General features: G+C 38.6%; 1 protein-coding gene across 1 annotated transcript in view; it reads right to left on the reverse strand.

Annotated features, from left to right (window-relative positions):
* The window catches only part of PLXNA3 (plexin A3), a 1,436,523-nt gene that overhangs the window by 387,886 nt on the left and 1,042,637 nt on the right, over positions 1-6,000 (reverse strand). The window lies entirely within an intron of this gene.

A 6,000-nucleotide genomic window follows, 5' to 3' on the forward strand; every position in this document is an offset into this window, starting at 1 on the left:
GATGCAAGCTTAAACTATCTTGAATAAGAATTGTTTTTATACATCCAAAAAAGATTTCCAATAGAATGTTTCTTCTAAGCTGGGACAACAAATGTATTTTATAACAAAATGACAGACTTTTACACCTGTGTATGATATGTTCAATATATTATTCTTTCCAGATTAGCACCAGTTGGAAAAAAGATATGTTTTTACGTTTAGACATTTAACTTGTAACAGTGTATAAAACATAACTACCTTGACTACCTCCAACTCAATACAGCCCACAAATTAATCTTTAAACCTACTGCATGCCCTGCTCTAGCAAATATCTTACCATCTTACACACCTCACAGACCCCTGAGATCTTCCCAACAAAATCTACTTTCTGTATATAAACCAAAACGTCCCACTGGCCAGTTTATCCTATCCTTTTCCTTAGCCAAAAAAATGTAACTCTCTCCCACCCTCACTAAGAATCTCTAAAAACTTTGAGCACTTCAAATCCCAGCTCCATTCCTACCTCTCTCATAATTGGAAATGTAATTGCACCCTACCTACTTAATCCTGCTAATGCCCCTATTCTGCTAATTGCCTCCTATCCATGTACTTCCACATGTACCTCTACATCTTGCTGTTTTTCCTCTACAGCTTCCCCTCTCTGAAGCTAACGTAATATAACATCAAAACCTTGAATTAATATAATATAAGTACTTTGTAACTCTGCTCTCTCTCCCTGTCTGGAAATTTTCTCTTTCCTTCCTACCTACATATAAGGTTCATGCTATGAGATACTGCTAACTAGCTACTATAATCATCCCTGACGTGTGTACTCCACTTTTGCTGCTAAACAACTGCCTCTCTCTACTTTCACCAGATTTCTTTTTCTTCTAAACAACCACCTCCCTCTCTACTACTCAACTGCCCCTCTCTTCTCTCACCAGAATCTTGAATGTATTCTTAGTACACATTGCACTTTACTCCTTTATTTCTTCCACATACTACTAAACCTATACTTCTATCTTTCAAATATTCAGTCTTTGCAACTACTAACAGAAGACTTACAATTTCATAGTTTTTAAATATTTGTCGGCTTATTCCACTGCCTCAGTTCAACTTTATGCTGTGCAAATGGCTCTCTAAGCAACTACATATATGTCATGAAGAGTATTCTTTTTTTTCAATTGTATTTTGCTATATCTCAGTATATAATTCTACATTTGTTTTAAATAATCATAAGTTTGATTTTCTTGTATGTAATATGGAGCTTTTCTCCCCGGGCCTCCCCTGAAAACAAACTCCATTATGGCAACTGTCTGAGTAACATGAATTTAAAGAAGCAAAAAAAAAAAAAAAAAAAACAAGAGGAGAAAGTATAGATAGTTACAACTATACATTTCATATGTCATAAGCATGCTACAATCAAGATAGTCAAACCAGTAAGTACAATTCTTGGAAGGGGTTTACAGGAAAAACAGTCAGAAAATAAAGCTTTGTACATATAACCTAATTAAAATCTTATAGCAGTTAAATATGTGCTAGACATCATTTCAAAATCTGGCAATGCAATTTATTGGTTTCACTTGCTGAGTTAGATCTTCCCTAGAGATGAAAGGAAAATGCTTTAACAAGGAAGATAACAATGGCACGAACCTCATTCCCACGAGTGATCTGATGGCATAAAGTTCAGGGTTAGATCTTTATAACGTAAGTGGGGCTTCTATGTAATTCTGGTACCGGAATTTTAGTCTGCAGTGCAGTGCCCTAACCCACAACTGTAAATTACCTACGTGTAAAATGTGAAAATGCACTGGTCAGGAGTCAATTATTCCAGTTTCTGATACATAACAAGCTGGAAGACAAGAAATGTCTGTAATGGCCTGGGGAGCTACAGTACCTTTTAATGTCAACAACCCATTTTCTGAAAGAAGTAAGGATACTGCAGAGCTGATGGAGGACTAGAAGATTAATGACCATAAAATAAACAGACTTTCAAATTGTCTGACTGACCACTGTGCCAAACAGTGTGAAATCCTCCGAACAACCCTTGGAAGGAACAGTTCTCATGAGAACACACTAACTAGTATTCATATGATACGTATGCAGACTATCTAGAAATTCAGTGTCCTGTATCTGCATATCATTGGCAGACAGGAAAGCCAGGTAAGCAGACAAATCAGACCTATTTAATAAGGCTGTGAACATTCCAGAATGTTTACTACTCAGCCAGCATGAAGGTCTCTTGAGTTGTGATAGATGTTCCATACAAGCTAACAGCTGTGGCATCCCCTTCCCTTACTAGTAATTAGCATTGCATATAACCAGTCCACATGTAGCCCTTGACCTGTACCACACAGCATAATGCAGTGGAAGGAAAGGAACAGCTTTGTCCAGTATGGCTCTGCTCGTCCAGACTGGAATCACAACCATTCAGTAAAACAACATGGAAAAACAAGCAAAGGTAAGAGAGACAGAGATCATTCCCTGGTATTTCTGCTAGCTGCCTGCCTTTGCTAAAAGTGTGTGTGTGTGTGTGTGTGTGTGTGTGTGTGTGTCTTTCCATGCATATATGCATTCTATGAAACAGAAATGTCTATTAATGTCATCCAAATCAATTCATGCCTATTTAGAAAACAGTCAAATGCAGAAAACAGACAGAATGTTCCCAGGATACATAATCCTGTTGTCTTCCCTCCCCCATACTACGAAAGCACAGTCTATAACCCAGAGAGTTAGCATGGAATGATATTACATGCAAAGAGTCAACATTCTCTTCAGTGGCAGACAGACCGGTGGGGAGGACAATGCTAGGATATACTACTGTCCATTCCATATGCATGTACTACCAACACTATCTTCACAGGCTATGCTACATTACATGAGCAATTAGAGAGTGGGTGACTGGGTCCATCTGCTCATCAGTAGTGGCACAGCAACAGTATTATGGGACTGATAAAGTATTCAGAAGAGCTGATCTATACATTATTATGCTGAGGTTCTGTATGTTCCCTATCAGGTACTCCTAAAATGGCCGGCTTGTTATCAGGAGTTAATGAAATTCCAGTGGAGATGCAGAAGATGCTTTAAGAGCAAGCAGTTGTACCTTGCTTTCTTGAGATTTGAGTTATACAATCCCCTATTACCACAAAGCCGCGGGATCAAACAGTTGAGGGGGTCACAAACATGTTCCTTCACTGTGTCAACTAGCATATTAAATTATTCTAGTCACAGAAATTACGCATAAAATTATAATGCTGACAATGATCCCAGCAAGGTTCACTTTTAATAGATATGATCACTTAGCTTGGAATGTTTATAGTGTTACTATGAAATGGGCCAGTCATGTGGAAACAAAGATATCAAATAAATTAAGGGCACACTACTACCACAAATTCAACCAGCAGTAATACTAGTATTGGGGCAATACCTAGTATATATATTTTTACATCTGAAATTATTTTTTAAAGTCAGGCTTTTACATATAATTCAAAATTGCATAGGCAGTTTATTTCTACAATGGCATTCCAATACGAAGGCATCTTACTCCTGGAGCCCTAGAGGCACTGTAACTCAGATAACACAAAAGATAGCTGTGATTAGATCACAACGTTGGCATCCCTTACTAACACATTTATCCTCTTAAAACACTAGGTCAGGATGCATGTGATACAAATTTCCATTAAAGACAGACGTTTTCAGTTCTAATTCAAAGGCAGAGCATTTAAATTTAATTGCCAATCAAGTGTTTTGGCTGTCACTATTCATACATGCCTTGGGACAGTTTCCATTTACTAGATGCCTTAGCTACAAACCAAAGTAATCAAAGTTATTTTCAGACTAAATGGGGGGTGAAAATGAAGTAGCATTATACGGAACTGTTCATTTCAGGACACCAAAAGTGTGAAAGGCTGCTCCTCTCCTTTGTAGTGGATTACAAGTACCTCTATGACAGCAATCACTAACTAATTTAGCTGGGCACAGGCAATGAGTGTTGCAAGGTGGAAGGTTTATGCAGTCTACACTTGCAGAATTGCAGCCCAACTCAGGAAAACATGGAAATAATACCTACAGAGGCTAAATGAAGCATGTGAAGTTACTTAACCATGTATGGGACCCAGGAAAAAGATGCACTTAAGCCACAAAGAGTACTTACAACTAAAAATAAGAAAAAACGACAGTCACATTTCTCGATATATTCCCATGTGTTAAGCATAACCAACTTGGCACATAAGCACAAGGTATATGTGCTTACTGCCTTTTCATGGCCCAATACACAATTACAAAATAACTTTTACTTGGTGCTGATTCACAGTTTGGGCTGCTGTGTGGTTCAGTGATACATGCCAAGCCTTTCAGAAGGTTTCAACTAAGAGTAGCATCTCTGCTGTACAGATGCACCACCATCTGCAGTTATGGCCAGGTTCTAAGATATGAGTATCAGCAGTTCTTTAAATGTAAATAAAAATGCATACTGAGCTGTATGTCATGCTAATCTTCCAGCAGTATCCTACTTAATGTGGAACCAAACCAGTGGATAAATGCAGATTAGAACAAAACCAATAAACATCAGCATGCTGCATAAAACCAAGCCATCAGGTCAAGAAAAGCTGAGGAGCAAACAAATAGTCAGTAGCCAGAATAATAGAACCCTGCTTAATGTTACCAAAATTTCAAGCAACTAGGGATAATGACTCACTCAGTGAAAAGAGGTTGCACAAATCATAACTCACTTAAGTACAGTGAATAAGAAAATTGATAATTCATGAGGGCTCTGTTTGATGCCTGATTGCCCAGTCATAAAATATAGTTAAGATAAGGCCATGCAGCTTGGCACTAGTTCATTCCAAGCTACTCAGCAAATCATCTAAATCATCAGCATAAATTGCAGGAATTATGGTCTTAGTTCTGTATCATAGAGAGATGTAACCCTGACATTAGCCATGTTGATCTGACTTTAACTAGCAGCATTGGCAATGGGCTATAGATTATGGAAGTTAAGTGGTCAATGCCAGTTTAACCATGCTTGGGGAGGTAATGATAGTTCTGGTCATCCAATTAAGAGGAGGCTTTCAGGGCACTAAAATATTCACAGATGGGGATGAGGGCTTGCTGATTTTAAGAAGGTGACTGTAGCATGAGGTCAATGTCAAGTGCATCTAAGGGGGGTATAGGAGACTGCAGGATGACATGGGTGCTCATTTCAGCTATGATTGATGGGGTTAGGGCCAAAACTAGAAAGACCTTCACTGCTGAGAGGCCAGCTAGAGCACAAACTACCTCCATGGAATGCTGGATGATGGAACCTCTTGTCATGTCTCACCTGCACACTGGGGGCTCTTCAATAGTAGAGAAATGAATGGGCTCAGCACTCATATGTAGAAGCCTGAAGGCTGGAAGGTACACAGACAAAAGAAACTTAGAAAAAAAGTTATGGAAACTGTAGGTGTCAGGGTTAAGTTTGCCTACAAACGGCAGACTTCAGGAGAAAAAAAACACATTAAACAGACTCCAAGAATAGTGACAAGCAACTAGCCAGATTAAATGATATAGCCATTTAAGTGAATCCAAAAGACATGCAACTAAAAACATTACAGCATCATAAACTGCTACACATAAGAGAACACTGGTAATTAGCAGAGAGGAAAAGGATTAATCAAAAATGTAGTAGGTACAAGGAATGGTGACAAACATGCAATTGAAGAGATATAAAATGAACAAAACACTATATCACAGTCAAGGCTATTGACAGATACAGTATGGCACAATATCATAGAGAAGGATACATACAGACCTGTTTTGGCAGACTGCATCAGAATCAAGGCTACTAACAGAAATGTTTTGGAACACTGTACCAGAGTCAAGGCTACTCACAGATGTGATCCAGACCACTGTATCAGAGTCAAGGCTACACACCGGTGTATTCTGGGCACAGTGTATCAGAGTCAGGGCTACTTCTAGATATGTTCTGGCACACTGTCTCACAGTCAGGGCTATGTATAGATATGTTCTGGCAACTGTATG

Source organism: Protopterus annectens, chromosome 8.part0, assembly GCF_019279795.1.
Source record: "Protopterus annectens isolate FY-2018-M chromosome 8.part0, PAN1.0, whole genome shotgun sequence".
NCBI classification, from domain to species: domain Eukaryota; kingdom Metazoa; phylum Chordata; order Ceratodontiformes; family Protopteridae; genus Protopterus; species Protopterus annectens.